Raw genomic sequence first — 25152 nt, forward strand, 5'->3', positions numbered from 1 at the left:
ATGGAAAATAAATTAATTTCAAATTTTAAATTAATTGTATAACTTACAAATTCATCTCTTTAAGCAACCATTTTGAACCAGCAATTTATTTAAGCAACCTTGTATGAATTTCATCAGTAGAAACAGTGTTATGCCATGTATTCTCCAAAGGAATAATAGATGAGCTCCATAGGTTCTTTAATTGTTAAAAAATAGCACAGCGTACAATTCAGGGGGAAATTCAAAAGTCTAAGTCTTGTATCATTGAATAGCAATTTAATGAATAATTCTTAGGCTACCTTTGGAGTACATTGCAATCACCTAAGAAGTTTTTGCAAAGTCAGAAGGAATTGTCTCTCTTGATGCTCTGTATTTGCCAGAATATGAAGCTGGAATAGTGAGCCATTCCTTGGTGAATAGTGGTTGTCAAACTGAAACATTATTTCTCAGAGGCTCTTTTGTTTATGATATTTAAGGCTATAGCTATAAATTTTCTAAAGGAGCTGATGGAAAGACTAGAAACCCTAGCTGTCCTTTGATTTTGCATAAGAAAGGCTCTACATACTATGGTTTTCTCTTAAAAAAGCTGAAATTATTGTCATCTTATCAGTTTTAAAAACTTCTTCAAACTTAGTATTGCCTAATTTTCTTTATAGATGGTTTCTCAGCAATTTCTTTTCATAACAGAAAAAAAAGACACAACGACCTTTCTGCTGAGCTGTTTGTTACAAAGTCAATTTGTGTTCCATCTCCTGCAAGTGTAATTGAATGATCACTAGCCTGAAATCTAAGTTGCATAATTGTAATTAATTATATCGCAATTGACCTGCAGTTCTGCTTCTCAGTCCTCCTTTATGCCCTTCTCAAACTGGTACCAGGCTAACAAATGATACACTGCACTTTCAAATTCAATACCTAAAAATAAATCACTTTCTCTCAACAATAGTAAGGATCATACTTCAATTTTCAAACCTCCAGTTCTTCCTACCGTTTTGAGGTATATTGTTTCTGTTCTGAAGCTGCATTAATGCCAGCTACAGTCCAGTGCTGGAAAGCAGAAACTGACAAATCTTGACAGGACAGCGTGAAGAAAAAGCAGAGGTGAGAGCCAAGTAGAAAGCTGATGTGGGAAATTCTGACTGATGCCTGAACGTGACTGATAAACAGATGAAAGGCAGGAAGAACAATGTCAGCTGCTGCTTAAAATAGCCTGGAGAAAATGAGAACAGTAGGATCTGTTGGGGATGGGTCAGTGCTTTGATAGCATTGCTAAATCAATGTCACAGACTCCTGATGGCAGTACAGCAAAGGACTTAAGAAGTCATAGAAGTCAGGTTTCCTGTTAAGCCAACTTGTGAATTTCCTCACTATTAATCAAGTCCCATTTTTAATCAAAGGATAGGCTGCTATACAATAAACCCTATATTTCTCCAGCTTTGAAATCTAGCAGTATGCCCATTTTTAAAAAGGAAGCATATCACTGTTAGATAAGATCCACTCTTTTCTAACCATTAATGAATTATTGTAAATCCTTTCTAGAGATAATTTTTTTAGAGCTCACATAGCAGTTCTCATATGCAATGGACTCTCCACAGATTGTGAAGAATTACTGAAAAAAGGAAATACTGAAAATTTTAAAAGGCAGTATTCTGCATTTTTATATTTCTTTCAGGCATCAAAGAGAAGCTATTAGTGTTTGATGAATGAAGAACATCCATATGGATAACTTATGATTTCATGTCTCACAACACCTCAAATGATAGCACTACACTTTCTATTGTACTGCCTACAGTAAAAATAGACTACCTTTTAAATTAAAGCACAGGACATTCTGATTTCATAAAAATACAATGACATATTGAGAGGAATGTTCCTCCTTAGGCTATTGTGACTTTATTGAGTCAGTGGGCTTGTTCCTTATTTGCACAGTGATAAAAAAGAACTTGGCCAAAAATTTTTATACATTCGTTTAACAACCTTTTATATATATATATAAATGTGAGTGAAATATAAAGGGTTTAATATGCCCTTTTTATATTATATATTTTACATTTTTTTCACACAAAACCCAGGCTGTATTGCAAACATCAGGAAGCACAAGCCAGAAAGGTATTGATAATACAAGGAAACATTATTATCTCCCAGATACTGCACTTCTAAGGAACTGGTTTGTGCCAGTGAACTGTGGAGCTGAATCCTCACACTGAGTGTGGGGAGAGCAACTCCTGTTCACCATGCTCTGTGGTGAGCAGCAATTGCCTGGTGACTGTAGATATGACACTGGCATCCTTTCTTACCTCTTCTGTGATGCCCTGCTGCTCAAAGGATACCTAGAGGGAGCAGCCTCTGCCTGACATGCAGGTATGTAAAACATGTTTCTCCTCCTCTGAAGCACATGGGCCATCTTTTTTGCATCCTTTGATCAACTGAGCTCGAGCTCACTCCAGGCACCACCATCTCCAGGACAATCTCGTTCCCCAACACAAAGCTCCATCTCAATCTCAACATAATGCATAATGGCAGTCAACATCTCCCTCAACATTACCTCTGGTCTTTTTTTTTTTTCCTTCCCACTCTGCCCTGAGTATCAGATGTGGTTGCATATCTCTTTAGGCCTCTGTTTCATTTCTAAATCATCAAGGGCTGTTTCAGAGAAGCTTTGTGGTAGACATGAGAGACTTCAAGACCTTGTGAAACTGTAAGACCTCCAAGCACTAACCACACCCTTATCTGTTTTCTTGCAACAATAGTCCCTCTAACATTCAGAGTTTATAGATAGGTAGGATTTCATGTAGGAAGGATTTTCTATGACGGAAAACCCTAATCCTTTATAAAGAGAGGACTTCTGGATGCAGAAGAAACAGGTGAACAACCAGGACTATTCTAGTTCGTTCCTCATGACAGAAGGGTGCAAATTGGTGTGAGAAGTGTTTAGGGGCAGAGTATAATGTTCTGATCAAACGGGTGGGAAGCTGTAAAGCCATTGCTCTATTGAAAAAACATTTAAAAATTCTCCAGGTAATGAGGCCAGATCCAGATTCACCAGGTTCAAGGAGAAGACTATGTGGAAATCCCTGGACTGTAAACCTCACTCATATGGGTCTACATAAAGCATAGGTATCTTTCTCCAACAGCAAGCTTTGGAAAACTAGAACCGTTCCACAATCTAAACTTTCTTGGATATATCCAAATAACACAGGAATGAATCAAATGTGTAGAGCTGCTGAACACAGCATAATGGGTGTTGGGTTCTCTGCAGTCTGTTAGCAGCAGCTTTCATAAAAACCCTTAGGCAGTTATTGTGCTTGACGGGTTCAGTTTGGAAGAAAACCTCAGAAATTTGGCATTGTTGGAGTAATTTTGCATCAATATTCAGCACAGAATAGAACACAGTGTAATTTGGCAGAAGAACAGCACTATGCATTTTATTTCAGGATATTTCATTATGTATCTGTGAGAATTTTAAAATAAAATTGGCTTTTACAATGAAATAAAAGTGTACTTTGAAGGAAACTTTTAAGCCTATATTAAGTATTTGGGATTCAGTTAAAAATATTTTGGGACAGTGTTTTGTGCTTTCATGGTTAATCCTGAATGCTTTTATGTTCATAGCCAGCTCTTTCTTTTTCATCTGCAAAGTGTCTCTACTTGATAAACAGGACTAGTCCATTATAATTTTGGGGAAATGCAATAATAAAAAGAAATGTTTATCTTGCCATTTGTTATTATGTGTTCCAATAGCAATAAAATACTGTACTGAACTACAGATAATAGTACAAAATGAGGTAGCTAGAATGGTTAAGTCTAGTTTTCTAAATCTGTCTTTTCAGATAAAAAGTTGTATATCTAATGTGACAAGCCTTATGCATATTTTATTGTTATGAGACCATGTTTAATACAATGTAAAGCTTTAATATTTTGTTTCTATCCCAGTAACTTTAATTTTGAATTAGTTTAGAAGTCTTGTTTGCAGATAATAATAAAAAAAGATCTTTACATTCAGATTGATTTAAATGGCTTAAAAAATTCATGGAATATAACCTTACAAGTGATGAATCACACATTCTTTGGAAAAGTAGTTCAGAACTTTCATATTAATCCTTTTTATATCTTCCTTAAAAGACTTCTTTACCTGAAATTTAAGAGATTGCTCCTTACCCAGCCACATGAAAAAATCTCACCTAAATTTAGTGCCTTTCCTGTACTTTACTCACCTGAAGGTTATTTATCTCTTGTATTTGAAGATGTGTCCATTTAATTCCCTTACGGATTAAATGGTATCTGATACTAAATAATTCCTGCATGTTGTCATGCACGGGTGAAGTCCTACAGGGGAAGACAAGCAGTAGTTTGCAAGGATAGGAAAGCATCTTAGGTGTTCCTATGGCTTCTTTAGTACTGTAGATGTATTCCAAGAAATGCTAAAGAGGCACTGCCTGGACCTAGCAAGTGTGGACTGTGCATAGGACGCTTGTGATGGGGACCCAGCTTGTTCACATGCAGAGGAGTCTTTGCAACAGATCCTTTTGGAGACTCCTTTTCCAGGCACAGATATTAGCAGGCCTTGGCATTATGCAGACTTTGAGCTGCACACACTGAAAGTGGAGATCCTGGTGCTTGGGTCTGTAACCTAAGTGAACTAATCATCTGAAAGGCAGTTAAAATGGACTTGTTTGTCTTGAAAATTAGTATGCGAGGAGATTTACTGATTAAGTAAACTTTGATTAAAATTAGACAAGACACTACTGAAGTGTGAATGTTTTGTGTCACTATAATGATGGAAGTTGTTAATGAAAGCTACAAGTTTCGAGTTGATAATTCAAATTTTTAAAAGTTCCTGACCTGCTGATTCTAGTTCAGGGAATGATTTCATATTACTCCCACAGCCTAGCAGGTGCACATCCTGGTAACTCTTGTACTGTGCCCACATAAGCAGGACATTGGGAGAACATAGGAGAAGCTGTATGGAGTTATATTATAGACCCACCTACTTCAGTGTTCAGTCAAGCCTCCAAGGGTGGATGCAAGGTGAGGAGTAGGCGAACAAGCAAAAAGATTATGATACTTTTTTGAGCACCCTCCCCACTTCTGTGACTCAGAGAGATCTTGAAGAAATCTTCTTACTTCAGATTAATGAGATTTGTTTTAGATCATACATATACTGCAAAGCTTTGAATGAAAACTTGTTTCTGATTTTTTCCTTCCTTATTTTGAAGTCTGAATTCCTTATCTTTTTATGTAATTGCTGACAATTCCTCTTTGGTTACTTAATTATAAGTATATAATTAATATAATTATAATAAATTCATTATTTTAATAGGGAATGCAATCTTTTAACCTCATTACTCCATTACACTCTCTCTTCTGAGCTTCACCATACTGAAATGCATGGAGGCTAACAATTGCAATGGCATATTACGGTTATGGTAGGACACATTTTCAGGAGGGTGACTAGGACTCTTCCACTGTCAGTATGCCTTAGAAAGTCAGGGAAAGGCTATAAGGAGAGTAAAAGTGGTTCACTGACAACTTAGTACAGTGAATATAAACCTTTTTTCCTTCTGCATTTATGTATCTGGATTTATGCTCTGTGCAGGTATGTCACAAGTTTGCTATTTTACATATAATTATTCTGCAAGGTGGAACAGCTTACTGTGCACTCTCACCTGACCTGGTGTTGAATGAGCTGTCAGCTCTCTGAAACGGGCTCTGCCTGGGTAAGTGTCTGCTTCCCAAAAGGATCAATTAGCCAGCATGGACTATTTGCTACCTGGATGTTTCTGTTTCATACACAGACACCCAAAAAATGAGAGAGACTCGTCAGTATTTTAAAATAGGCTGCACTATGGATTCTGTTTAATTTCATTTACTTGCCACCAGAAGGGAGTCTACACAGAGCAAAATAAAAGTTACTCCTGCTGCAATTCAATTATCTGGTTAAAATCAGGCTACAGCTCTTCTTAACAGAAGAGAAAGAAATTAGCACATAGGAAAACAAGTATAAGAACTTCTCCCACCTGAGGCACAAAGAAGGGATTCCAGGTGACAACTGAAGTACACATGCTCCATGTATCAACTAATTCCATGTTCAGTAGACATATTTTGATTTATATCAGCTGATCTCAGGTCAGACCTCTGACCTGAACCTGTATTTCTAGAGAATTAGAACTTTTCAAGCCTGAGAAACTTTTTAATAGCATCAATCTATGACCTAGAAGTAAAAATACACTTTGAAAGAAAGTAACAGCAAGCAAGAATGAAAAAATCCTACATCTGTATGGAAACTCATGTGACATTTGCTTCTAGAATGTAAGTATTTTTACTCTTATAAAATCCCCAGTGATTGCAGTGGGTAAAGTAGGTATTCATAACTTTCTAAAGGATCTAAGCCTGCAGAAAACAAATGAAAGGAAGGAAAAAGTTGTGTACTGGTTCTTCATGGGGAGTTGTGAAAGGTGCTTGGCTGTTAAGGATGTAAGCATATGACTGCAAACTGCAAAGCAACTTAAACTGGGGAAGCTCTGTTGAGAATTGGAAGTAACAGAATTGCTGTTATAAAGTAGGTGTTTGCATCTGTTTCCATCTGTCTTTATTGCACTAGCCACATGGTTGGGCATCAAACAATTTTCTGGGTTTTTGTTCTCCTCTTTTGCTTAATATATCAGAGTGCCTTTGCCTATCTTACCCAGAGTTTGTACATTAGGACTTTTAAACAGAAAAATCTGTTCTGATAAATCAAGCCTTCTCTAACTTAGCTGGCAGATGGCATCCCTCTTTATGGCTTTACAGGGAATTTGAAAGCATATGTGTTTGATGAATTGCCATAAATGCATGGTGGCTCCTGCAGCACGAACGGTTCAGAGGTGCAGATAGCAGGTAATAAATAATTAATGGAAACCAGAGTAATATCTTTATCTTCTTGCTGGAGCTGAGTGTAAGCCATTTCTATTTAGCTGTTTTTTTGTACTGACTACCAATCAGAGCAGCTGGGGAATAAGGAATAAGCAGGAATAAGGACCCCCATCTCAGTACCCCCTCAAGCATCTGTGATTGTTACTCAGCTGAATAGTCTTCCCACTTTAGACAAGAGGAATGCCTGGATGCCCAAGAGGGTCTTTCTATATGCAAGGTCTGCAGTGTGGGTGGAATGATTCTGTCCCTTCTCCCCATATTTTAAATTATTTCAGTGTAGACAGCTTGAAAAATTTTCCTTTGCTTCTCTCATGTCATTTCATTGTTTACACAGTGGCTATTTATGGGAAGAGGAACTTTCAGAGGCATTTTGGGTGACTAAGACTCCAGAAAAGTCTGGACTGTGCGGCTCCCTGAGTTGCTCCACATGAAACATCTACAGGTGGTACAAAGTCAGCTGAGCACTGTCTGGCAGTACTTGCTGCCAGATGCTCTTGCACATTCAGTCAGCAAGGATGGTTAGGTTCCATCAGCATATTGGCGCACTTAACAATGTTTGCTGAAAATTAACTGTTTGGGTTTTGTTCCCCCAAATTATGTATTTCGCTAACCTCACTGCAAGGACTCAGAAGAAGGTTTATTTTCCTCAGATGGGAGTCACCATAATACAGGGAGCTCTTTGCTTTATGAATTTTCAAGTATGTTTTCTAAAGGAGTCTGTGTTACCAAACTGAAATTTTATTATAGAGACAATTTGCTATTCCCGCTGATGTCAGCAAAAGCTACTCATGAAGTAATGTACTGTGGCCTTACACAACTGCAGGGAAAATATTTCCCTCTGAAGTCCCCACCTCTTCTCAAGAACTACTTTGTACACTTATACTCCATCTTGAACAGAAGCTCCTGCTTGTCCCCACCCTTTTGTTTCATTGTGACTTCTCAACACTGTCCATATCAGCTCTGAAGGACAGGAAGTGGCAATAAAATTACATGCTGTGATGGGATAATGAATGTTGTTAAAATAGGATTAATAGGATTTAATGCATTGATATTTATGAGTACATATGTTACGTGTCTTGACTTTTAAGGACAGACATGTGAGTCACATTTAGAAACACCATGCTACATGGTCAGGTAGGGGTGGAGGACATAAGGCAAATAGCCTAAATTGTGCAGTCTTCTTTCTGATAATACGGGGACATTGGAAACACCTGTGGACTGTTCTTATTTGAAAATTCATTGAAAATTTCATATCACATGAAAAAAATTAGTGGTTGCTCTGTTTTTTCTGTCATGAAGTCATGGTTCGTTCACCAGTTGTAATGACTGTTCACATGTGTGCCTCAAGTTTCTGCTCATGTTTCCTTAGTTTGAGCTTTTCCTTTGTCCCTGGAAGGAATCCAGGCACAGAGGAGCTCTGCTAACTGATAGCTGGGAAAGTCTAACTTTTGTGGCTGACCAATCCCACGAGGCAAAATTGTCAGGATGGGTGCACAAGGAAAGGTTTCTGGCTGATTGAAGTAAAGTCAGAGGTGGAAATGGGCACAGATGGATGGATTCCTAATGGAGTAAGATATCAGGGAAAATATTTTCATTTGAGCTCCTTATATGCTGGCTTTGCATTTACTTATTTTTTACAACATCATACAGGTTTTCAGGTGCTGGGGAATCAATTGAACTATTACATATAGATGTGGCAGCAACATCAAGATTAGATCCCTAAATTTACATGAAGCTGTACTTGTGATAAAAGAGAGCTATAAAAATTGAACAAGAAATTTATGTTACTTCCAGAAGTAGCAGTTCTGAGTAAACAGCAGTACTTAAGAGTGTCACATTATAAATACACTGATATAAATAAAAAAATTAAGCACAGCCCTTTAGGTTTGCTGGCAATGGTTTTATTGGTGCATCAAAACCCCTTGGATTTATTCATGAACAAAATTTCAAGCAGTTGTCCTGCTATTTTTTTTACCAATGGGATTTGATTGTGTAAGTACTGTAAAATATTTCAACATGGTGAAGGTCCAAAGCTAAAAAAAATTATGCTCTGACACACAGAGTAGCTGGGGAATACTTGGGAAGGCTGAATTCTCAATAGTTACGTACACTTCTTGCATTTCTATTGCAGATATGTTATTCACAGAGTGGTGGCACAGAGGACACCCGGAAAAGACAGGTAGGGCTCAGAGAGTTCTCAAATGAAAAAAGCTCCATATCACCTGCCTTAAATTGCTGTTGCTTTAGGTAACAAACTGCTTTCAGCAAGGATTAGGATATTTCCTGCAGTGATTCACTAATTGACACTGGTGCAACATCTCTTTATGTCACAGACGTACATTCATTGCTCTGCCTCTGACAGTGGGAGCTATGCTGCGTGAATATCAAAACCTTTCAGATGTTAGAGGAGCCTTTCATGCATGACAAACACAGACTGAGAATTTTTACTCTGATTCCGTGGGTGTGATGGCAGTGGCTCCCCTGGGAAAAAAAAAAATAGAAAAAGAAGAAAGAAGCATAAATAGTTGGAATCAAATGGAACTGTAAAAACAAGAATCCTTGGAATTTACCTAAAGCTCCCTTGAGCTGCTGGGATTCTTTCCCTTGGCTTTAATGAGCACTGAAACAAACTCTCTTTCTTTGGATGTGTTTGCCTCCTTCTCTAAATTTCCTTTCCAGGAGTGGTCTTTCAGACCATGATTACAAAAAGCATATAAACATGTTCATGTACTCACTTCCAAAGAAAAATTAATCAAATGTGCAATCAAATATATTTGATGTGCTGTATCATGAACCTTTCTAGCTCCCTAATACCTAGCAAAACTCACAGATTTAGATGACATCATAGCACAATATAGGATATGAACTTTAACATTTATATTGGAGAAGTTCATTCAGCTGACTTTACTGCATTGTTCAGACTCCCAACACACCGAGAACCCCAACAAATAAATAAAAAGGAAGTTGTAAGTCAAATGATCCCTTTGGTTTTAATTTTCCATTTCTTGTTGATATGGATCTTATTCAGGGTATGATGGTGTTTCAAACTGCAATATAAATAGGTAGTCACATTGACATTCTGATGTTCAAATAAAAAGACTGTGAATGTCAAAAAAGAAAATATATTTTTTGGGCATTGGGGATTATTCATTTATGCCCAGAACTCTTGAATTATGGTTAAGTGCAGATTCCAATCTTTTTTTTTCTGTTTATGTGTGAAACACAGCTCCAGAACTTAAGGGGTATAGGGATTTTTAGACATTGTTTCTGAACTTGTATTCCTTCAAGTCCAGAAATATTTGTGTTTGAGCAGATATAGAGAAAAAATACAGTTCTTCTAGACTTAGCTTCCAGACACCTCAACATCCAACAGAGGAAACCTGGCCTTTGGAATTCATGCTGTGTGTTATAACCACATCAGAACCTGGGGTACAAGTTCCAGCAGCTGGTCCTGCTTTGAACTACTACATTCTCAAGCTGAAACCTTTTCCTGCTAATCCTGGGTTTTAAAACTAGCCATTGTCAATATTTTCTTCTGCAGAGTGTTTCAGGTACTCCTTTCCATAAGTGCTTATACCACCCTTGAGTTTTTCAACTTTCCCATGACAAGTTTTCTGTTAGCCCTTTAACAACAGGTTTTATAATAAACCAGCACTGACACTGCATCTTGTCCTATGACTGTATTAGCATCAAAAATAGAATTGCAAAGGCTCCAGAATTTTACACCATTTACTAAGTGAAAATTAACAGTATATCTATCACTGGAAATACAACAGGATTTGGGAATTGCTGCTCCTGACTGCTATAAAAGCTGACAATGCTAATCAGGGATTTGTCAGTAATCATTAAAAAGCAATGTGATATGATGTCATGCAGTATTATCACCTAATTTATTTCCTGCCCATCTTCTTCATGCCTAGCATAAAGTTTGCCAACTGTTCATCTCTTCTCTTGCCTCTCTTTACCTGCCTCTTTTTCCTCTCTTCCAAATGCAATCAGAAGTCTATTATTACTGCAATTAGATGAAGGGCCACAAAATAGCATGTGAGGTAGTTACCCCATGGCAGACACTGACAGCTTTTGTCAGGTACTTATACATTATTAGCAACACTTAAAGCATATTTCCAGTTTCTCAGGGTATGGAGGATGTGAGCATGCAGAGCCATATTGTCAGGATGAGCTATAGAAAGAAAGACGTTACTAATTCTGGAGCTGCCAAATCTGGTAGCTCAAAGAGGTGAGGTTGCTGAAGCTCTGTGTCCACTGGTTTAGCAGGCAGTGAGGCTGAGCTAGTGCTCCCAGTAGTCCTGTGAGAGACTGGGCTGGTTAGTGACTCCAGCCACCCACTGGGGACATTCATACATGGTCTGAAGGTATTCACCCCTCCCTATGGGCCATAATTGATTCAGCTACTCTGGCACGAGAGGTAGCTGTGGCATCTTGGGATATGTCATGGACCATCAGAGACTCCTGAAGCATCCTGTGATCCACACTTTTACATCACTTAATGGGAAAGTCCCTGCTTCCAGGAGAGGCACCTGGGTGCTCTACCTGAACCTGAGCATTTATAATCCATGGAACTTCGCTGTTTTGTGGGATTTCTCTGCTCCTGATGGATCAAGATGGTGACCATAACATTGATCAACAGACACAAAAAATGCAAATTTAAGCCTTGTTTTGGGATCCCCTGTGTTTGGCATATTGGTCTTCTTTGCCCTTCTTTTTTGGCATTTTGGTCTTCTTTGCACTTTAGTCTGGGAAAAGGCATCTCTAATAATTTTCATAATTATATGAAATATAATTAATATATTAATTTAATAGGTCTTAACAGCATGCATGTACATGCACATAGACAGAGTACACATGTACATATACTCACAGCCCCACATTAACACAGGAAAATACTCACAGTCATGCAAACTCACCCAGTTCCTCTCTCTGACTGACTTGGATGAAGGCCTGATAGTGAGAAAAAAATAATATAAATGTAGATTGCTTGTTATGAATTATACACACTCACAAATGCTGTGGGTCACTCTAGCAGCTGGATTTAGGCACACACTGCACCCCATTGCTGCCGCTGGATCTGAGTCTCCCCAGCTGCAGGTATCTGGGCACATGAGCTCCTGTGGCACCTTGCCTCGCTCAGTTGCTGGAGCTCAAGCCTACAGATGTATCCTGGATACCTCCATTAAGTGTACTTAGATGTCCAGTCTATCAATAGCTCAGTCCCTGGGATCCCCTGGATGCCCAAATACCTTGCACAGAGAGACTCACATGTAAATATGTCTAATATTAGGCCCAAGAATTGTGACCTTAGAGTAGTTGACTCCCAGACACCCTAGCTCTCCAGTTGCTGGTGTGGACCTTGTAGTCCCTCCTGCAAACCACTTTGTCCTCTCCAGTGCCCAGCCCTGGCTGATGGCTGTACCAATATATGGTTCCGAAATCACCTATAGTACTCACCAGAGTGTTATGTTTGATGCTTACTAATGACTGTGCACTAACATTCACATACAATGTGCACTCCTGTCTTTAGCTGCTGGCTCCACGGCCAGCATGATCCAGGGTCTGATTTCCAGCTGCTGGTACTTAGACCTCCATGCTCACACATTCACGCAGAATGGCGATGCTCCATGGCCAGAGAAATAATTAGAATAGGCATTTAATAGCAAGACCAGCTGTTAAACAGATGCACAGTATGGCCAGACTGACAGTGTGATTGGTGGTAATCTTTTATTCCCACATGCCTCTATTTCTCTGTACTTGTTCCTCTCCAGAACCGTTCACCCCTCCTTTTTCTGCCATTAGTTTGTCCCCTGAAATCCATGGGACTAATTTCTCACTTGTGAGAGCCCTGGAAGTTATCAAGGCAGGATGTCCCTTTCTCTGATTAGGTTACTGTCATTATTCCTCTGATCTTTTCTGTGTTTGTGGAACTGAGTTTTTAATCACAAAGAAGACTAAAAATATTAAGATTTTTCAATCAAAGAATTTTTAGCTAGTTAGACCACCTAATGAAGTGAAATGGTGTGTATCTTGAGAAAGTTCTAAATGAATCTTCCACAGTAGCTCTACGTTTTTCCAGATTTCAGCCTAAAGTAAGGAAGTGATGTCACCTGGGACAAAGCACCCTTACCAGCTGCTGCATAGTACTTGTCCAGGAAGATTAAAGGTACATTTTGCTTCTGATACAGTGTGGCCATCAAAAGCCATGATGCTCACTACATCATAACATCTCAAAATGCAAAAAAACCCAATCCCCTGGCTGTCTTGAATTTCTGTTTTATTCTTCTGTACTGTTCTTGCAGCAGATGAAAGATTGTCTCATGTGGAACTTTTGATAACTAGTCTGTGTCAGCATCAAAAGTGTGCTGGCATGGAGTAAAAAGGAAAAATATTTTACAACCGCTTTGCAGTTAAAACCTTGATGCATGATTATTCACAGTGAATAGGGTTTGTACTTGCAAACCTTTTCATAAAACACGTGTCTAGATAATATCTGTGCTGAGGAACACTGCATAATAAGATGCTGTCACTTTTTTCTATTAAAGTGGTTGTGAACTTATAAATAAAAGTTAGAAAATGCCGTATCTGTTTTGCTGAGACACTAACCTATGTGCAGTTCAGAATGAGGCTGCTGAGGATGGAGCTTTCACCTGCATTTATAAAAATGGAGCATGGTGGGTGATTCTTTGTACAGAAGGAAACACTGCTGTTGACAAATGAGTAGGGCTACACATTTTCTCCTACCATATTTAATAGATATAATTTTATTTCTTAGATACATCACAAGTTTCACTGAAGCAGTTGTAGAATTAAAATATTACTCTAAACCAGCTACAGGAACACTGTTTCATAGAATCAGACCATAATCAAACAGTTTTGAAGGGACCTTTCCAGGTCATTTGAGCCAATTGTTCTATAGTTTTATCCTTGTCATGGTGATAATTTTTTTCTTCTGTCTGTCTGTCTGATTCCCTTTGGGCAGTTTTTGTCTATTGTCTGCTGTACTTTCACTGCAAAGCCCTCTGCATTCATTATAGTCTTGCATTAAGTATATGAAGACATTAATCTGTCCTTCTTAAAGTTGAATAAATCTTGATATATCCAAAATCTAATTTCAAGTTCATCAGTGCATGATTTGTCCTCAAATCCACTTTGAGAGTCAACCTTGCTCAAAATAAAATGCAACATTACTCGGGATCTGTAAGTGGCTGTCTTGGTGCTGAAATCCCTGAGCAGCTATGCACTTATGCAGTAGTATTTCCAGAAAAGAACAGTAGCTTCTGAGGATCTGCCTCTTGTCTGGATTGGATATGTTTTTTTTTTCATGAGTGGACATTTTGTAGACACAGAAAGCTGCCAGATGTACTTTGCTTTGGAGAGAGTGAATGGGATCCAAATGATATCCAAGTGCTCAGTGTGGAGTAGGAAAAGGAGGGTAAATGAATGTCAGGCACAACATGTATGACAGAGCAGCAAATGACCACGGTAACTACAGGCACAGAGCTTCAAGTTTCCAGGAATAGCTTCATGCTAAGTCAAATATTGAATTCCAAACTGGATGCTGGATTGAGGCATGTATTTATTATGGGTAGAAAAAATAAGAAGAGCACAGATTAATGATCTGAGCCTACCCTCATAAAAGGATTCCTGAATCTCGAGACATAATAGTAGGTGACTATTCTGACCTCTGCCTTTACATTAAGGGCTTCCTGGTGAAGGTTTCTTTTTGGGTCATCCTGATTCTTACATAATCCTGTACTACCCATGGTCATTTTACTGGTTTGCTTGAAGAAGTGCAGGTATTCAAACTGCATGCTTCACTTCAAGAAAAAATAATACTAAAGATAGATAGATTAGATAGATAGATAGATAGATAGATAGATAGATAGATAGATAGATAGATAGATAGATAGATAGATGTTAGATAGATATTGCATAATCTGAACCATAACAGTTCATTCCAACCCAAAGAGAAGTTCAGAATAACATATATAGCAATGACATTTTGAGGTTTATGAAGCTAAAGTTAGCTGCTACTGATGTGGAAAGAAAAAGCTATGAACAATTTTTCTATGACAGACTGCCCAATGAAATTCAGAAAGAGTTTATTGTCTGTTATTCATGGCTAAGGAATTTAGCATTGACATTTCTACTGTAAATAACCTATAATTTGCATCTCTTGCATATCTAAAAGGTCTTTTCCACTGGACAAATATTAGATATTGCATTATATGTTTGATGGCCTATCTTATCCTGTATAATGGAGCACATAGACTGTTTCTCTGGTTTCTATTTGGATACATCTATTTACTTCTAAATGATTAACCTTTTCCTTCCCAGTTCTGTTATGTTTACACCTTTGTATTTTCCTGTGTGGAAGACCTGTACTTTATTCTTATTTGTTTCTCCATTTGGTACAGAATTTTAAAAGAATTCTTATTAACTCTGCGGTTAAGTTCATACAAACTGTACCATGGATACAGAAGTGTGACATCTCCTGGAAAATGATGAACTTAGTAAGTTTTAAAATGCAGATCTTGTATATATTAAAAATTAAACATATAACACATTCACTGAATCTACAAAGTGTGCTGATTTTATAAACCATGTTACATAACAGAGTGAAAACTAGAAACAAGGACATGCACTCAAGTTCAGAAATTATAAGACATCCAAGCAAATTAAATCTTAATTCCTTTGCTTAAGGTTGAATACAAGCCACACTATCACTAACCAATTTATCACATTCCTTAGTAACTTGCAGTTACATTGCAAATTTTCCAAACATATGCATATTCTAATATGAAAAGCCATTAAGACTGAGTTTGGCTCATTATAAAGAACTTTGCTTTGTCATAAGGCAACAAAATTTTACCATGTGCTGAAACAGCACAAAAGAATCTAATATTACCTTAAATAAACTTCAGGAGGAAGTTATTTCTCCTGTGTTTTGTCAGTTACCTGAATACCATAATGCATTTTCCAGCTGCCCAAAAACCAATAGATAAATAAATAATTGTTTATTTGTGTTTATCAGCAATTGGGAACAATCAAAGTAGTCTTGAAAAAGGGGAATAACAGATGCTGCTTTATAAAACATGTTGGCCTGTGTTGAGAATCTCTTTCAGGAATTAAATTGATCAGGAAGAGAATGATAGTGGATGCTTTCTGGTTTCAGGTTTTCAGAGAAAAAAAATATGCACTGAATTTTAATAAATTACTGGGTTCATGTTTGTTCAGACACAATTTCTATTTTTCTTATTCACCCCTAAAGAGTGAAAAAAATGTAAAAAGATTAAAAGATGAAAAGTGAAAAACAGAAAAAGGATGAAAGCTTTAACTATATTAAGAATTACACGTAGTCATAAAAATGAGATGGAAGAAATTCTATTGGCAGGTCAAAAAATCCCCTTTTCCAAATAAGAATTCTAAGATATTAATTATGTTCTCTTCCCAAGGAGTGGGTGATTTGGACTCCACAGACCCTAGAAATGGATGAAAAGGTCTGGGACCCTGACAAAAGGTGAAGACATTAGCACTGGATAAGCTACCACAGAAAGTCATTAATGGAGAGCACATCCAGTCTTGGTAAGCTCCAGTCTAACACTGCCTTTCTCTTAGCACTTACAAGGAGATGAAATACAGAAAATCAGGGCCAGAGGAAGGTAAAAGCATGCTTACCCAGACAGCTGGGAAACCACAGCGATGGAAAAACGTTCCAGAAGAGAAGCATATCTGATGAATGAAGAGAGAGGAAAAGAAAAAAGCAAAGAGCTGACCAGTGAAACAGAAAGCAGATTAAACAGTTCACAAGGAGACCTCAAAGTGCAATGAAATTTGTGGTGAATGGCAAAACTGCTTTGTGGAAAAGAGGTCCATAGCTAATTTGTCCTTCTGCTTATGAGAACTGATAGAAAAAGGAGTACTTTAACAAGACAGTTAAAACAGTCTCAATTGGACTGCTGGAAGGCACAGTAGGTCAAAGCAATATGATTTTCAAAACACATAGGGATAATACTGATTTACAAAACAGCAGGCTAAAGTAATTTATGAGATTAAATTTAATTAAATTACCAGGCCATCCACGATTCAGAGGGAATTGGGAAACAAAAGTAAAAAACATGAGGATTTTCTAGTGGTGATTAAAATAAGCCAAAAAACAAACTTTAAAAATTTTGCTTTATCTATTTTTGATAAATACGTACCATAAACACCCCTCCCCATTGTATGACACATTGCCTCCTCAAATGCCTGTTTCCCACATTTTCCACTGCTGCATGAGCGCTCAGCTAAATTCAGTAGGTGCATTTAAATGAGCATCTGAGTTTGGATCAGGAGGGCACTTTTGAAAGCCTCACATACCACTCTGCTGTACACATGGCAAAGCTGTCTTGAAGCAGGCTCACTGAAATTCCTTTGAATGAAAGCAAGCTGGAAAATTGATCCCAGGGACTCACCTAGAGAGCTCCAGCTGCTAAAAAGTACCCAGCCTGTGGGGTGATCTGTGGTGAAACCCTTTGAAGTGCATTTTACATGGCCATCAGCCCCCTGCTCCAATTGTTGTTCTGTACAGACCTGCTCCCTCTGGCCTATTTTTTAATACAGGTACAGCCTTAGGATGTGCAGAGGCAAGCACAAATAGTGGATAAATGTTAGTATTTTTAGCTTGATATCATGGGGACTGAAAGCAAATTCAAATTCTTTGCTGAGCTAGGAAAAAAAAATCAAATTGAGGCTATTTGGAGGTCCTGACACCTCATTGTTTCATTGAAAATAAATCATATAGAGTGACTGAGAGGCATAGAAAAATAACTAACATCAATAAAATATTTCTTTTCTGTGAGCATTTTAAATCTCATATATTTATGTTAATATTTATATAAATCTTAACACTCAGAGATTCATAGGTGATTAACAGTATATTTCATGCTATTTGTTTGAGCTTATTCTATGAGCTTATTCTATGCCTAGATATTTTAAAAGGGATTGACTGACACTAAGGGGATAGCTAAAGCAAAGGAAGAAAAAAATTTTATATGCTCATGTTAAAGATTGGCTGGTTACTCTGTCCACGTGCTTGATTTTGCACTAGATTTTTTCCTTCATAGAGATATTGAAACTGTCAGTGCTTATTTTGACAGATGGCAGGTTTTTCACTCTTTTAAGCACCAAGGCAATCTTTGCATCAGTTATTGTACCTCTAGTACTGTTTTGAAAAGCACTCAAAGCAAGCTTCTGCCTCGGCAAACAGGATAACAAAGAACTATATAGTATTTTCCATGCGTTTGATTCATGTCTCCAATCAAGAAACATTCATTGCTGGTATAAAGAAGTGCTCAGTGTTTGTCAGTTTTTTGGACTTGTGTCAGATGAAAAGTTGGAAAATACCTTAGAGTTTGAAACATCAGCAGCTCTGTTTTGCAGGGGTAGGACCTGACTTTCTATTTCGTGGAGGTGGTAGTGCTTTGTGGATCACACCAAGGGACTTTTCAAACCTCCTAGGGCACATTCTTATATTTGTCTAGCCTGTCATATGCCTGCTATGGTGAAAAGGTTTCCTAAAAACCAGAGAAATTCTGGTATAAGAGCTCCACAATATCCTCTTGATACAGCACAGTGTCTATAACCAAGAAATAGAGCAATGACCATGAAATCAATATAATACAATAATATCTGAATTGGGTACCACTAACCTGTGCTTCGTGGACTTCAGTACTCCTAGGGAACACTTGTGCACATTTGTAAACTGGTTTGGTTCAAAGGTACTTCTGTAATGACTTTCTTGATCAGTGCCATTTATTAAGCTTTGCTTCACATCCTGGAGTTTGTAGCCAAAACCGAGGCAATAAATCAAAATAAAAGTGGACTAATCACAATAACATGCATATTAGCTTTCCTTCAATCCACAGAGAAGTGCATTAAAATAATAAAGAGCAGATGTTTTACGGATTACAAGTGTTTTGTAACACTGTCTGGCACAAGCAGACACAAGATATAAAGGTTTTACTTAAGAATGTGCACAATGTGATCACCACAGATGTAAACCCCAAAGTTGAAATGTGGATTATTTCCTTATCTTTACTTATATCTGTATCTATGTAATCTATCTGTGTCTGTGCTTATGCCTATACCTATATCTATTTCTGTTCCTGTATGTAAATAGAAATGCATATGTGGTGCAGAAGTAATATGTATTTCCATTTACAGGTGGTGACATATGCACAGCAGTTTGACATCCAATTCTCATTATCAGTATTTCTCAGCACAGCTCTTCTCCTACTGATTCTCACTACCTCTTCTTGCCAACACAGTCCCAATGAACTGTTTATTTGCTCCAACAGAGTGATGAAGATACCAGAAGAACCTGTTGAGTTTTGCATAACTACTTTTTCTCTGCATGTTTTTTGATAGTCAGTGTTCCATTATTTCTTCTTAAGAAGTTGTTATAGAAAATAAAAGACAAAAAGAGAAAAAGAAACAAATTAAAGGAAAAAAAAACGAGAAAAAAAATCGGAGAAACCATAAAAGATCACATTGAGAAAAACAGACTACAGCAAGCATTTTTAAAATTAATAAGAATTTTATCAGAAATTTTTACTTCAAAGTCATGTGAAGGCCAGGAAGGTGAGTTTTACTTCATTGTTAGAATTAGCTACATTATGAAAGCTAATTGCAAGTAACCTCTCACAGTTGTCAAGAATTCCCAAGTCTACAGTAATAGAAAGCCTGGGCAGAGATAAAATGAAAACACAAGCATGCCTAGATAAAATGCCTCAGGGAGAGAATTAAGGAAGTAAATAACTTCTAATAGGGATATAAATTATTTCATAGTGGTACCACCAGTGAGGAGGTTTAGTTAAATGAGGATTGCGCCGTGGGATGAGGGGGAATGAGATTTACTAAAGTATATGGAAATTGGAGTGTTTAGGCTGATATTCATGAAGAGATGTTGGTATGATTAATTCTGGGTGTGCAAGTGGGTTTTGCAGTGCTGAACTTGTCCCTTGTATTCTCAGTGATTTACATGGGGGAGAGGCTGGATACTGGTAGTTTCCAATGCTTGATTCCTGGGGTACTTCAGTTCACCACTAAGACAATACTTTTGTTGTTGCTGGCTCTTAAAATAAGTATTTTTAAAATTTCATACTTAAAAAAAGTAATTCAAATCCAACGTGTTGTTTCTTTAAACATCTTCAGAGCAGTGATTCCATTTCCTTCTGTTTGATAAAGAAATTGCTTTGACATTGTTAAAAAAATCACATACTTTCTCAATACTTTAACTAAACTTCTCATTTAGTAATAACCAGTTATTGTAATGACATTTGATTTTACTATGTCTAGGGTTGTTGGCGAAAAATGAAGGTTTCCAAAAAGTATATTTAATTGAAAAAATCATTCATTTTAAAGAATCAGTGAACAAAGTTGTAGGATATGACCCTTTACCATCTAACCACTAAACTGAAAATAACCTGAAAATTTAATTGAAGACAAAGCAAAATCACCACAATAAATAGTATTGGCTTTTTACATATTTATTTGTACTATCTGGAAAACATTCTGGTCTATGTATAAAACTCCCAAAAACAGGGGATCTGTGGTGAAACAAATAATATTCTGCTAAAATTCCCATTTCAAACATGTATTTCCCAGAGGAACTCAAAATATATATAATAGATATTAATTACAGAGGAAGATACATCTGCAGCAAAATACCAGCTCTCTAGTGTCACTTCAGAATGAAATTTTGTTTCTGAGAAGTCAACTTCCAAGGAATGGTACCTGTTGAAATCTTACCAAGCATTGTGGCATGAAGAGCCATCACCTTCAAGATATTAGTCCCCAAAAGTTCAGGACTCGAAAATAGATTCAATAGATTCAAATAAATTGTTAAAGTCATCACTGTTTCCTCAAAAATGTACTTATTGTCTATATATATTATTTAGACAATTTTTCTGCTCTAGGTAGTATTTTTAATGATAGATGCTAAATGAAATGAATTTAAAAATCAAATTTTTCAGACCAGTCTGGTTATTTGCTATTCTATTTTTTATAAAGGATGACAGTTTCTACTTAAAGCAGTGACTATTTTTGCTGTTTACATCCTTCTGCCAAGTAATGATGTTGTTTATACTTACTGAATGTGGTCACTGGCATTTGTTTTTCCTGGCTCTTCTTGCAGTTCAGGGCTCCTGCTGTATGTTTTACACATCTCAGTGCCAATAACTAGACAGCATACAGCAATCATTCTCTTTTTTTGTAAGAAAAAACATAATTGAGTAAAATAGGAAAGCAGGAGACCACTTTTTTTGACTATAACATCCATTCATAAATCTTTCCTGAGTACCTTCACTGCCATGTGACATTTGAGTGCAGCAACTTGCACACTTTGGGCAAGATGAACTTCCCATGTTTTCCTCCAGCAATATATATTAATTATAATGTATTCTCCCTGGCTTTATACCTTCTCTGTCCTCAGCATACCTGTCTGTATGTATGTCTGTGTATAAGTACACACAACCTCCCGTACCCTGAAAAACATTCCTATATATTATGCTTGTGAAGATGTGTTCTCTGATTTCTCCCAGGCTTAGTGTCTCACTCTTCAGTGGATACAAATACAGCACTTGTACAAACATCTTTAAAGCTCCCATCTGTGTGCACTTATCCAGGAGAGGCTGCATTTTCTCCCATCCTTCAGGTCAGATGCGCCTCGCTGGTTCATGGTGACAACCTTTGCTAATACAAATATATTTAAAAAAATAAATTAATAATAATTTGACCCCATGGTGGTAGCAGTGCTCTAAGGGAAGATAGTGGTACTGGGTTATTAGCAAAATTACAACACAGCTAACATCTGCTGCAGCAAGTCCTTCTGTTAGTTTGCTGTGAGTTAGCAAAAGCAAACTTGTTCAGCTACTGGCCATGACTATTACCACTGAGATTTTTTATAATATTAACATTTTCTAACACTAACATTACTTTTTAATAGCTGGACAAATAAGATTTAAAGGTAAATCATTGTGAATTGTCAGTTCTAGTAATCAAATATTTCAGTTCTTCCTCTGTATCCCTGATGCTCAGCCTGCTGGCATATCTTTAAATTCACTTTGAAAATCAAGGTGCTCTTCAAGAATTAGAAACTGTGGAAATGTTAATTCTGTTCACTCTTCATGTAAGTTTCTGGAAGTTAAGAGCAGAGTGATCTTGTCTTCAGGTTAATAGAAAGATAATTGACAGCTGGTATAATTAAAGCTGATTGAAGGAGAACATTATCCAGTCTCAAAAAATGAAAGCAAAACGTAGCAGTATAGCCAAAGAGGAATGAAGCACTTTATCTTGACCCATCCTTTAAATACACATATAAATGTAAATATGAACATTTATATATATATTTGTATGCATATATGATCTGCCATAAATTAGAGCATAGGAAGTAAGGGCAGAAAAAGAGAATTTAAAATCTGTTGTTCATACAGATCATTGTATCCTATTGACCTGACAGCTGACTTAGCTGACTAAAGCTAGGTGAGATGAACTGCTCTGCCTCATGGTGTTGCTGATTTTGATACTAATTTAACTGTACCTCTAAAAGAAAATGTTCTAACAAGCCATGTATTATAAAGACAACGGCAACCAGAGGTCACTAAGCTATTCATCTATTTGAAACTGGACTTGTAGCAGTACAGACCCATTTGGCATATGAATTGTGACCTTTTCAAATAGTAGAAGCAAGTGACTCCTAAAAGAACATTAGTGAAGGAACCAGATGTGACCATAATGTACTGGAAGAACAAGCTAACACTTTTGTTTTGCTCTTACTAAGATTTATTAAGTGCTCATGTAACTAAATGAGTTTTATATTTGCATTTTTATTGGGGGAGATGACATTGAAAGGAAATTTCTATGTAACCCACAGCTACTCTATTGAATTATCTGCTTCTTTCTTACATCTATTGCGTTCAACCCATTTTATACCAGAAGCAACTTGGCAACATTTCTCTTTCAGTGTGGGTGAGTCTTGAGAAGTGTAATATTTATGTGTAGGTATTGAATGCCTTGTTCAGATGTTAGAAAGGCACTCTTATATACAAGCTCACTCTCACTTTTTTTATTTTTTTTCCATGGGTGGCCCCACAGAATGGCTTTTTGCAAGCATTAGAGAGCACACACCAAACGTACCATTTTTAAGGTGTCAAGCAGATTGTATTTCTCATTCACCCATGAGTGTTTTGGTGGTATATCTCTGTGTACTTTCTCAGATGAGCTATTTCAGACTCTACTATCTATTTATAAGGCACCTCACACAGTTCTCATCTGATTCATTTGTACTCAGTGAACTGGTACTTGAAAGAAACAATATATCCCTCCTCTACCTCCACAAGTTTGCAGTGTGACAGATGAAGGAAGGAGGGATGAGCAAGCATGGCAAGAGAACTTTTTTTATGTATAAGTCTTTCCCACTCCTGTGACCCAGCTTGTCCCACCACTCAGTAGATAAAGCACCCCTGGGAAGCCATCTGAGCTGCCTTTACTGTTCAGGTTCAGAGTCCAACCCTCTGATCCAGTCAGTCCTTGCCTAAATCTCACGAAAGCAGCTGTTCCATCATGCGTGTCATGGAATGCCTCTGCACAGACTGTGTCTCCTTTCTGAAACAGCCTTATCCTGTGAGCTCTTCTTCAAGAGATTTTCAAAGAGGAGAAACTCATGAGAACAGGATTTTAAAGAGAGCCCCAGATGCAGTGACAGATGCTAGGTCAGCTGCAGCTCCTGCTCTGTCCTTCTCTCCATCTGGAGCACATTTATTTTTAGAAGGTCATGCTTCTCCCCTTTCCCTTCAATCATACAGAGATACCATTATGCAGTTCAACTTAAATACACAGTCTAAGCTCTCAGGATAATCCACTCAAGATGTAGATGGTGTAGATCCCGAGCTCTTGTAGTGTCACAGGCAGGAACCATTTTCTTTGCTGATGGTTTCACAAGACTTCCAGATTTCCATGAAAGCTTATTTCCAGCTGTACTGCTCTACAGTTCTTATTGTAGAGCATATCACATTCACACTAGCCAGCCTTCAGAGACAATGGAAAGAAACAGACAGAAAAGTGATTCGTTGGACTTGTGATTATGTCCCAGAAATGCCTTTTTCTTTCCACAGACTTCATGGTAATTGAAAAAAACAGCTCTGAAGTAGAAAACTTTCCATAAATGTTCTGATATCCAGAGGTAAAAGAAAATTTACCCATGATTTTAAACAAATGTAGACAACTTCTGTGTGCCAAAATAAGTCTTATTTTCACAGAGAAAAGTACTTAAGCCTTGCCCTTTATAGTAAAAAACATTTTATTTCAAAACAGCTGATAAAGCTTTTCTGTATAATTTCTGGGGAAAAAAAATACAATTCTATCCCTGCTTTTTAGCAAAGATCTCTTATTTGGGTATCCCCATGAAAGAGTGAAAAGAATGCATATTAGGTGTTCTGGCAAATTACAGAAAATACTAAATTTTCTGATTAAACCTACCGTTTCATCAAGCAAAATTAAAGTGAAAGGCACTCTTATCTGCATATTTGTGCATTTATTAATGTGTGAACCTTTTTCTGATTGTTCATCAAAGGATGAATTTTTCAAATTCATTATTCTGCAATGGTTGTTTTCTCTGTCAGGAAAAAGAAGAATGAGTCAGAGAAGTCAGAATAACATCAAAGTCTAATCCTGGAAAATGAAGAGGATCTTGAGAAGCTCTTCACCTTTAAGCTGTGCACAAATGATAGGTGAATTGCATGATGAATGCATTTAGAATAATCTAATATTTATGAAGATTCATGAATTAAGATTCTGTTACTGTTCACACATTTTCAGAATAAAATATTGATACATAGAGTTTTCACTGGAACTCTCCCTACATGGTTCAGGCTTTCAAACATTCATTTCTTCTGAATTGCTCCATGTCATTTATGTTGTCAATAAAGGCTTTACTAATTCTTCTTTTCCTGATGAAGAGTGAATTCACTTATGTCTTCACATATAGAACCATCCACAGTCCCTTGGCAATAAGCTCTTCAGTGCAACATCTGTTAATTAGGGTCAAGTTGAGCTCTGCCATGTGATCCAAAACCCAGGCAGGACAAAGAATTCCTGCAAAGTGGGCAGGGCTTGCCATGCATCTCTGCAGAGCAATTCCCAATGTGCTGCTCTGTTAGCAGAGGAAATAGCAGCACTTATGTCCTGGGGTCTACCTGACTTTTAGATGAA

The 25152-nt window shown here is 37.3% G+C and overlaps 1 long non-coding RNA gene across 1 annotated transcript in view; it reads left to right on the plus strand.

Moving 5' to 3' along the window:
* LOC111937246 (uncharacterized) overlaps window positions 1-24885 on the plus strand; it is a 41255-nt gene extending 16370 nt beyond the window's left edge. The window contains exons 3-7 of the long non-coding RNA XR_002868517.2: window positions 9023-9070; window positions 15321-15416; window positions 16359-16488; window positions 19108-19524; window positions 24564-24885. This is a non-coding gene — a long non-coding RNA (uncharacterized LOC111937246). The remainder of the gene's footprint in view (window positions 1-9022; window positions 9071-15320; window positions 15417-16358; window positions 16489-19107; window positions 19525-24563) is intronic.
* The last annotated feature ends 267 nt before the right edge of the window (window positions 24886-25152 follow it).

The sequence above is a fragment of the Cyanistes caeruleus genome, chromosome 4 (assembly GCF_971803275.1).
Source record: "Cyanistes caeruleus chromosome 4, bCyaCae1.hap1.1, whole genome shotgun sequence".
NCBI lineage: Eukaryota > Metazoa > Chordata > Aves > Passeriformes > Paridae > Cyanistes > Cyanistes caeruleus.